Genomic DNA, 10177 nt, shown 5'->3' on the forward strand with positions numbered 1-10177 from the left:
CACAGATCTCCCCATAGTGTCTGAGCCGGCAGAGTGAAGGTGCGACCTTGAAGCCTCAGTAGTTAGAAAAACATTCCAGTGTCTTATCAGCCTAGCAGAACACACAGTTGCAAGTTAAAAGAAAGCTTACCGAAGGGGAAAAAAAATCAGTAAAAGGAAAATTGGCTTCATCCTGGCTCAGACCAAGACATATGTGGAACCTGGAAAGAAGGCAATGACTTGACAGTTGACAAAATCTGCACAGCTATTAAGGTCTGAAAAAAAGTGAAACACTACTTATGTCACGGTTACATACTTTGCTTTCGCCCTCTTTAATCTCTGGGCTACCTACTCAAACAAGCTAACACAACAATTTGTCTATAACCAAACTCCAAGCAAAAACAGGTGTTTTTTAAATCTAAATTGTGTTCACCATATGGCCCTGTGAACTGTCTTACTGTTACAACTGAAGAGGAGAAACAGGCAAGAGGAGACTAAAGGAGAACTAGTTTACCAGTTCTTCCAGGCAGAAAAGGCTCATATAAAGAGGAGGCTACAAGACCAAAATAACATCCCCTCCGAAATCACTACATGGTCTGTGGTCTCGTTTGTTTCCATTTCTTATGTCAAGCAGGAGTATTTTAGAAACTCAACAAGAGCATGATCCTGCAGATCTCACTTTCAGATCCCACTTCAATTAGATCAAGGGTTCCAGGATTTTCTTTCAATGTTGATAACTTTAAAAGCAAATCTGCCAAGCCATACAAAATAAGGGTTAAACCTGGATGTGTTCGTGGGGCTGGTTTTTTATGGCCTGTCCTTCCTTTTTTGGAAGACATAGTAATACGAGGCAGTGATGGTCTCTGTGTGCATGCAACCCATGCAAAGCTAAAGCTGCTGTAGGTTTAATGCAAGCAAAGACATTAATAGATGTTACCGTGTAGTGAACTGTCCATGATCTTCCTGAGGTTATGGCAGTTTCACCTTCCTGATGACATTGCAAATGGAGTATTGATGTCCTTACAGCTTCCTCTACATAGCTGTCTTTCAGAAGAGGATCAAGCAGCTAGCTAAAAAAATATCAGAAATCTAGCACATTAAGGTCATATGCATATACTACGGATAAAAGCTAGACTAAAACTTGTATAAATCACTGCTGCATGTCACCACCTTGTAGTGCCAGGACTGGGGTACTAAATAGTATCACAGGTCCTGCACTGTGGGTGTGCTCCTAGAGCTGAGCATAGAAAAGGATGCTCTTCCCTTGAGATGCAGACTGAGCAACAAATTATTCCCAGGAGATATGATCCTAGAAGATGAAAATAGGGCCTAGATGTCTGAAAAAGACCAGGAGTTGTAGAAGAGCCCTTGAGGCCGACACAGTCTAGCTAGGAGGATTTGCAGAGGCAGGTAGAGACCTTTCAATACACATCCCATCTGCAGGGTTGCTCCAGCTGTGGATCTGAACTCAGCTGAAAACAGCAGCAAAAAGATATTATGATCCTGTATGTGTTTGACTGTACCTGCAAATTCACCTCGTCTGCCTTGTAGGAAGCTTGCCCATTGGCAGTGTGGGTGAATTCCCTCTGTACACACCAACTCCTAATTTATTGGGAAAACAGCCTTGGAATCCAAAAAGGATGAAAACTCATTATGTGCCCCAGCTATGAAAGAGGGTGATCACAGGCTGAGAAAAAATGGAACATACCTTGATAATATTTTTAGACCTCTGAGAAGTGCCATATAAACAAAACAAAACAACAAAAAAACAACAACTCAACAGTGGAAATTCCCCTTACTTGGCTGCAACTAACCAGTCTTGACCCAGGAACAAACCTCCTCCAACCCCACTCCTCTACCTCTCTCCCTCCCTTTTGGAAGTGCAGATTTTGCAGCAGAGTGGGGAAATGGGGAGAGAAGAGGAAAGGGGGAGATCAGGGACAGGCATTAGGTGGGCTGCGTGGGGATGTAGGATGGGGAAGGGAGACAGGGCCCTCTTGGGTGAGTGGGGACATTGGGATGGAGTCCTAGGTGTTGGGGAACCTAGGTGCAATGTTAGACCCTGTTTCCTCCATCCTCCAGCCGCTCCTGCCAAGGTGGCCTGTCTTCTCCTGTCATGGTTTGACTTAGGATCAGCAATTAAAACAGCAACAATAATGCTTTCCAACCCCTCCCACCCAGGTAGCGAAAGGAGAGAGATAAGAGGGGGAGGGACTTCCCAGATCGAAAACTAGATAGTTTTCATTAAATACTAATGATAAAAGAAAGTACGTACAATTGTATACAAATGTATTCAGGAATGTGCAAAACCCTATTGCCTCCCACCACCCCCAACAACTCTCAGGGCATCTCCTGGGCTGTGAGCAGTTCCAAAATGTTCTGGAGCTGCCAGAGAGAGCAGCAGAGCAGACAGGAGCTGAGGGGAGAGTTGTGAGGATCAGGAATGCACTGGCCTGGGGATCAGTGGTGATGGACAGATGGAGGCCTCCCTTGATGCTGGCCACAGATGGAAGAGAAGGGAAGAAGAGGCAGGAAGAGGCTTAGCTTCCATGATCCCTGACCTTACACTGAGCTTATGTAGATATATGGAATGGAATACTTTGGTCAATTTTGCTGTTGATCTAATCCACTTCTCCCTACAGGAGGGTTGCAAATACGACTCTTCTGCTCCTGTAGCATCTGAGGTGCAGATTCAACAAGCAGAGCAAGGTGTCCTTGGCATTTCAACAGTAACATAATCATTCCAGAGTTATCAATTCACTAGCTGGAAAACTTTCTGCTCATTAAAAGAGGGCTCACTGTGAAAAAAAAAAAAAAAAAAAAAAATCTGTAAAAGGAAAATTGGCTTAATCCTGGCTTAAACCAGGACACCCTCTCTCACAAGCCTGGTTGCCACGCTGCCCTAAGACCTCTGCCTGGTATAAATGTCTACGCCTCATGGAATCACTGACTCATTCTGGTTCGAAAAGACCTTTAAGATCAAGTCCAACCACCCACCCAGATCCAGTGAATACAGTGGTAAACCATGTTCCTACCTACATCTACATGTCTTTGAACACCTCCAGGAATGGAGACTCAACTACCTCCCTGGGCAGCCTCTTCCAGTGACCAATTACCCTTTCAGTGAAAAAGTTTCTTCTCATATCTAATCCAAACCTCTCCTGGCGCAACCTGAGACCATTTCTTATTGTCCTCTTGCTTGTTACTTGGGAGAAGACTTGCTCTGCAGACCCTTCACCAACTTCGTTTTCCTCCTCTGGACTTGCTCCAGCACCTCCATGTCTTTCTTGCAGTGAGGGGCTCCAAACTGAATACATACAGTACTTGAGCGTGGCCTCACCAGTGCCAAGTACAGGGGACAATCACTGCCCTGGTCCTACTGGTCACACTATTTCTGATGGAGGCCAAAATGCTTCTTGGCCATGTGGGCACACAGCATTCACTGTGTGAATGAATATTCATGAATTAATGAAATGAATGCATGAATAAAAGTTCCCCACCACACACACACACATTCAGACAGCTGTCGATCAGCAGCCCCAGGTCCTTTTTCTCTGGGCAGCTTTCCAGCCACTTCTGCCTTAGCTTGTATCCTTGCATGGGATTGTTGTGGCCTGAGGGCTGAACTTGACACTTGGCCTTGAATCTCAAAAAATTAGCCTCAGCCCATCTATCCAGCCTGTCCAGGTTCTGCTGCAGAGCCTTCCTACCCTCAGGCAGATCAACACTCCCTTCCAACTTAGTGTCATCTTATAGACAACTTACTGAAGGTGCACTCATCCCCTCGTCCAGATCACTGATAAAGATATTAAACAGGACCAGTTCCAACACTGAGCCCTCGGGAACACCACTTGTGACTGGCCACCAGCAGACTGAACTCAGCAGTCTGGGCCTGGCCATCCAGGCTGATAACCAAGGGAGAAGTTACCAAGGCAGTTGTGCCATAATATGAAGTAAGGCTTTGAAGTCAACAAGCACAGGGCAAATGGAGAAAAAGTGAATAAGGTGGGCTGTGTATTTGGGAAGTGATTATCCTTCTTAAGAGAAAGTACCTAGGTGAGAAAAAATGGGGAAAAAGGAAGATAAAGTGAAGCAAATCATGTGACCAGGGAATCCCTGTGTAGCAGCCCTTTGTCTGATCAGCTTGCAAGAGAATAGTAAATCTCTTTTTTTCTCTGACTGTTTAGAGTGATCTGTCCATAAAGTGGGCAGATCCAGCCCTTCCTCCCCTACTTGTCTGCTCAGCAGGGACAGGAAAAAAGGAAAAGTCTCACAACAGCCCCTAAACAGCATTTAGGAGAGAGAGAAAACCTGAAGAACCTAGTGATTCTGTGGACAACAGATACAAAAAGAGGACAGGGATGAGTTCAAGCAAGCAAAAACATGAAGGAACTGGAAGCAGCCTCCAAGGAGCATGACCCTAGCACTGCCCCTTCCCAAGATATCGTGGGAGTCACTAGGTACTGTCTGATGGTGCTCTGCCAATGGACAGGAAAGGAAAAGTGAACTAAGTGGGCTCCCAGTTGTCTTCCTGGCAAGTTTCTTCCTCTAGGTAGTTGGGCTGGACTGAAGCTTTGGGAGGAGGGTCCTCTAATTTGGTTTAACTTCAGATAGGGAGGTTGCAAATAAAAAAAATAAGGGCTGTCACCTAGTGTGCACATTGTGCCTATGATGCAGGCTCTCCTGCCTCTAAATGGATGTGTTAAGGATCCATTTGATGGTCTATATAATCAGATGACCATGAAATCAGACATAAATAGAAATATGCCCAGCAGGATTCCTATCCTTCTGATAATAGGAACCCTTGCCACCTTGTACCTCCAGAGAGTAGCTAAGAAAGTTCGTGAAATATCAATACAAACAGACATTCCCAGGCTGTTTTAAATCAGATCAAGGTTGTTCAGCTGCATACGAGAGGGGCTGAGGAAGCTGACAAAGCAGAGGGTTGAAAAAGTCCTGCTGTGTGACAACCTTCCTTAAGATAGAAGTGTACAGTAGAAATCATTGAGCTTTTTGCCTCTCGGAGCAAAGATTAGCAAGCATACCTGTAGACTCACATGTGATGGCTTGCTAATTTTTAATCTTATCCTATAGGTTAGTTTTCTACCAAGCTCAAATAGCTGCATCAAGTTGTTTGTACCAGTCAACAGTTAAAGCCAAGATATAGAGTAGATCAACAAGTAATATTTAAAATATGCTTGGATTTCTTTTGTTAACTTGGTTTGTTTCAATTTGGGGTAGAGGCCCTGGATATTCAAAGAGGCTTCTTTCTAAATTTTTTTTACTTGTGTTCTGCAGTTGCCTGCACAATGGGCTTATTCCCACAGTCTCCTCTGTTGATAAGCAATGTAGTTGATACTGTCTTGATGGTCAGGTCCAGCAACATCCGGAAGTAGGCTGATATGTATCAGCTTTTGCTTGTTGATCTGGTTTTCCTTTCATATGCAGTTCACATCTTAAAAGTGGTGGAGAGGAGAAGAATGCCCTCAGGGCACTGCAGATACCTGACCCCTGGTGCTGGATCCTCACAGGCAGACAAAGCATTCTGATTTTCCCTTTATGTGTCCCAACTTCTGAATCGCTGCACGAAGTAGAAAGGTGGCTTGTTATGCATTGATCTGTTTTTCTGAGGGATAGGAAGCAAAGATAAGGAGAGGTTGCAGCCTCTACTTTCTCAGCACAGATTCACACAAGGATCAGTCATGCACAAAATAAGGTGTAGGGCAGGGTATGGGAGACGTGGTGGTCTATAAATATTTGTCTGAAACGTGTGGCTGGAGAGACAGAATGGCAATTAAACCCAGGGTTGCTAGGTTCATCTCCTGTCCAGCTTTTTCCTTCTGGAGATGCTGTTCAGCCAGACTGACCAGAGCTAGAAGGAGTTTGTTGAAGAGACCCAGTGATGCGGACGGCTGTGGGTGGGCTGGTGTCTATGTGTGGGAAGATGTGGCTGACAAAAGCAGCGATCTGGGCAACATGTAAGAAGTTCATTGCAGTGACTGCAATGTGACTGCAATGTAGATTTACCCCACTTATTCCCAGTTTACTGGGACATGTCACGTCAACCTCTTCTCTGAGCAGGAAGACATCCCTGGCTTGGAGGCTGGTCTGAATAAGATGACTGGCTCCTCTTGTACCTCCATGCTATAGCTCTTGGAGGCTGAGTATACTACAAGATGCCATATTCCCTTAGAGTGTCTATGTCTATGTCTCAACTCTTGCAGTCTTCCCTACTGCAAGAGACAGGGTGCCTGAGGCAACTGAAGGTGGTGAATGGCTTCGCTTCCAGACTGAAGTGAGTAAATGAGTGTGGGAAAGAGAAAGAACACAAACGCAGAAACGTACACTAGATGTCCGCTCACAGGAATCTGCACGGCACAGTATGCAGACTCATCCTTATGCTAAGCAGTGCTGCGTACTCACGTGTGTTTGAGGTCCATTTGCTACCATTGTCTCCCTGATAAATTGGAAAAAACGTGAACTCAGAAGGTGCACTTTTCCTGCAAGGCCACTGAGTGTCACCGTTGCTTCGTGGCTTGCTCTGTAAGGTGACATCTCTGCAGCAAAACTCTTTTGCCAAAATGGGTTGGAATGGAAAAAAAAAAAAAAAAAAAAAAAAAAAAAAAAAAAAAAAAAAAAAAAAAAAAAAGTCATTACAATGAAAATGGGCTGCTTCTCGCTGAGAAGCCCAGAGCTGGGAAGACCTGCACCTAAAATGGAGCAAGCGATGCAACCTGTGAAACGTATCCTAACTGATGTTTCAGTGTAGCATTCAACAGGTTTCCTGCCAGAACCTGTACGCCAGACTCATACATTGCAGCACGAGCCTCAGTGACAATAATTATGGGGATGGAACAACAGCTTCACCAGGAGACACTAAAAAGGCCGGGATCCCACCACTGGTGAGCAGAATGAGCAAATTTGGTGAGCAGTGGACTGAGATTTACAAAAACAATGAAGGTGGTAGATAAAGTGAATGCAAAACTATTCTTCAGCAAATCTTCCCATGGCATGTGATACAACTAGTTGGTAACTGATTAAAAATGAACAAAAAAGGTACTTTATAAGAACCTACTGCTACAGGTGTTATGGGAGCCAGCAGTATCAGCAGGTTCACAAAGCTCATAGACAAATTCCCATGCTTGGACACGGGGCTGGAACAAGGGGAATGGACTGTAGTTTTTTCTGGGTGCACCTGCTCTCCTGAAGGATATTAGGGGTGGCTGACTCTGGTGAACTGAAAGGTCCAGAGGCTTCCTTCCTTCCTGGGCCAATGGAGATGAGCAGGAGCTTGTTACCTCTGTGTATCAGATCTGTGTCAGATCCCACCAGCAGCAGGGTGGTGGTTGATTTCCCATCAGACACAAAGACACAAGCTACGACTGATTGGAGACTACTGCAAAGACACCCATACAAACATAGAGAGTGGCAGTAGCCCAATCCTGTTTCTAAGGACCAGTGCTCAGAGAAATGCTCTTTCACAGAACTCTCTGGGTTACAGATCCCAAACCTTTCATTCTACTTGCTTGCTAGACAGACCTGAGTTTGTTACTGGATCACACACACATGCACACTGCAGAGAGCACAATCACACAGGAAATAATGAAGATAATGTATTACAAATATATAGGACAGGCTGAGGTGATCAGGTGCAAAACTTGCCCAGACAAATATACTGATTGCATATGACCAGCTTAATTTTTCCCTCGTCCCTCCATTTTCCCATAACCTTTGTCTCTGATCCACCTTGATCCTTCCATTTCCCTGCCCTGATACTTACCCTAAACATACTAGTGTACTCATGTAAATCCTCAAATTGTCTTTTATCATTCCACCATCCCTCTCCCTGAAGTACCTCCCAGTAAGTCCTAAAGCCTACTTATAGCAGCAGTTGCCTCTCATTTCCATAGACCACAGAGAGTTTCCTCCCTTTAATTGACTTCAGTAGGGTTTGCAACGAGGTCAAACAGCTTAGTCGTTCATCCAGTCATTGAAGGTTTTAGGAGCCGTTGATTCACAGGGATTATGCTGTCTGGGTTCCCCACCTTGTCATTGTTCCTTTGATCACTATCAGACCTTGCATATAGAAAAGCCTTAAATATTTCCTATATATTTTTAATTAGTTTTTTAAAGAACCAGACAGACATTTTCCCTACTGAATTAAAAAAGAGCCCTAAACATTTAGAACAGGCATGTTTGGTAAAGCCCACACACTCTCCTGTACATTGTGTTTTGCTGCTTTTCAGGCAGCAAATGTTCTCCTGCGATTCTAAGTCTAAGTCAGTGGGACTGGATCTCCCGTGAACCGATACTTTCTTTGCTGAGCAAGATGCAACATTACTGCCACACGAAGCTCAGACATATCATTTGCAGGAGCATTGATGATGCTCACAGCCTCAGCCATGCTTGAGCTTCTGCAATTTAGGATTAATTTCTGCTTCTCTTTTGCTTCATCATTGGTGCATGAGCCACCATCCTTAAAGAAACTCACCAGCTCTCATCAAGATGAGCCACTGGTCTGACCTCATAGGGCATTTCTCATGACCTTAATGCAAACTGCATGAAGTTTAACAAGGCCAAGTGCAAGGTTCTGCACCTGGGCTAGGGCAATTCTAAGTGCAAATAAAGATAGGTTGGGTGGAGAATGGATCAAAAACAGCCCAGACCAGAAGGACTTGGGGGTGATGGTAGACAAGAAGCTCAACATGAGCTGGCAATGTGTGCTTGCAGCCCATAAAGTAAGCTGTGTCCTGGGCTGCACCAAAAGAAATGTGGCCAGCAGGTCAAGGGGGAAGATTCTCTCCCTCTACTCCATTCTTATGAGATCCCACCTGGAGCACTGTGTCCAGTTCTGGAGCCCCCAACATAAGAAGGACATGGAACTCCTGGAACTGCTGCTGGAAATCCACTCCTGGAAATCTGGAAAACTCTGGAAAACTGTGTAACTGACAAGCAGATAGCTGCTGCTCCAGTCCTGGCTTCCCCATGCATCCTTCTGCCCTCAGGTGTGTCCATTTCTGGAGCCCCCGGCATAAGAAGGACATGGAACTCCCAGAGTGAGTCCAGAGAAGGGCCACAAAGATGATCCAAGGGCTGGAACACCTCCCCTATGAAGACAGGCTGAGAGAGTTGGGGTTGCTCAGCCTGGAGAAGAGAAGGCTCCAGGGAGACCCTAACTGACCACTCTTGCCCTAAGCCAGGCAACTGACAGAAGAAAAAGATGTTCCTCAAGAATAACCAACGGGAGCAAGTACCTGTAGAATATACAGCTTCTCTTCTGAAAGTTGCCAGCCAGCTCTGGCACTGGGGCTTCTTCACCCTATGTACACATGTTGCAACTGTGCACCTCTACATGTGCTGGAGATGGCCTGGTCAGAAAAACTCCCCAGAAAATCACTAGTACAGCTTTTATCCTGTTTGCTCATCAAAGCTCATTCCAGGCGCCAACACAAACATGATACAATCCACAGAAAACTACTAATGTGTAACTGGGTTCCTGTCTGAGCCAGCAGCAGCGTGTCGAGGTGGCTGAGAAGGCCAACACCATCCTGGCTTCTACCAGGAACAGTGTGGCCAGCAGAACTAGCAAAGTGACTGTCCCTGTGAAACTGGTGAGGACTAGAGCACTGTGTTCAGGTTTGTGCCTCTCACTGCAAGAAGGACGTGGGGTGAGTCTGGAGAAGGGCAACCACCCCGGTGAGCAGTCTGCTAACACTGGAGCAGGCTGTCCAGGGAGGAGGTGGAACCACCACCCCTGGAGGTGTCCAAAGGCCATGTAGATGTGGTGCTTAGGGACATGGTTTAAGCATTAGAGTTGAACTAATGGTTGGCAGAGTAAGGTGATCCCAAAGGTCTTTTCCAACCAGAACGATCCCGTGCTGATGCATCCTGCCCCAGAAGGAGGGATGGAGGTGACACAGCCTGCACCTCCCCTGAACGGCGAAGAGCACCACCTGCCTACCATACAGCCCGGCTGCCGCGTCTGTCAGCACTTCTCATGCCTTGCTCTCCTTGAGGACGCACCGAGGTCCAACCCCCAGAAAGGCAGGGCACAGGGGGTACAAAGGGCACAGGGGGCAGAGCACAGGGGGCACAGAGGGTACAGAGGGCAGGGAGAGCAGGGCACAGGAAGCACAGGGGGAACAGAGGGCAGAGGGGACAGGGCACAAGGAGCGGGGCGGGGCGGGGCGGGTCAGCC

Source organism: Chaetura pelagica, unplaced genomic scaffold, assembly GCF_000747805.2.
Source record: "Chaetura pelagica isolate M959 unplaced genomic scaffold, ChaPel_1.0 scaffold117, whole genome shotgun sequence".
NCBI lineage: Eukaryota > Metazoa > Chordata > Aves > Apodiformes > Apodidae > Chaetura > Chaetura pelagica.